The following is a 464-nucleotide window of genomic DNA, read 5'->3' as shown; positions in this document are numbered from 1 at the left end:
CATATATATATATATATGTGTGTATACACTGAGCAACAAAATTAACGCAACAACTGTTTCACTCTGCAAAAATAGGCAAATTTCAAGACATAATAACTTCGTCAAAAGTTGTCGTATCGGGATGTTTAAAAAAACATTTTACAGACAGAAACCTCTACTTTTCGGATCCCTACTTCAAAACGGTCTCGTGGAGATTTTATGTAATTACACAGACATAAATAAAGATATATCAGACTTCAAAATTTTTTATGAAATCTGCGAATTCCACGGAGTGGAATAAAAACTGTATACAAATGTGATTTCCATTCGAGAGAGCAAACGTTTACCATTAATTTACTTTTTTACCAAGCTTCGTACGATTTTTTGTCATCGAGTTCAAAGTTTAAGCAAAAGGGCCATTTTTGATGCAACGTTGAATAACTCGATGAAAAAAAAACGTACGGAGCTTCGTAAAAAAGTAAATT

This window comes from Trachymyrmex septentrionalis, unplaced genomic scaffold (assembly GCF_001594115.1).
Source record: "Trachymyrmex septentrionalis isolate Tsep2-gDNA-1 unplaced genomic scaffold, Tsep1.0 scaffold212, whole genome shotgun sequence".
NCBI lineage: Eukaryota > Metazoa > Arthropoda > Insecta > Hymenoptera > Formicidae > Trachymyrmex > Trachymyrmex septentrionalis.
This window is presented reverse-complemented; position numbering follows the sequence as displayed.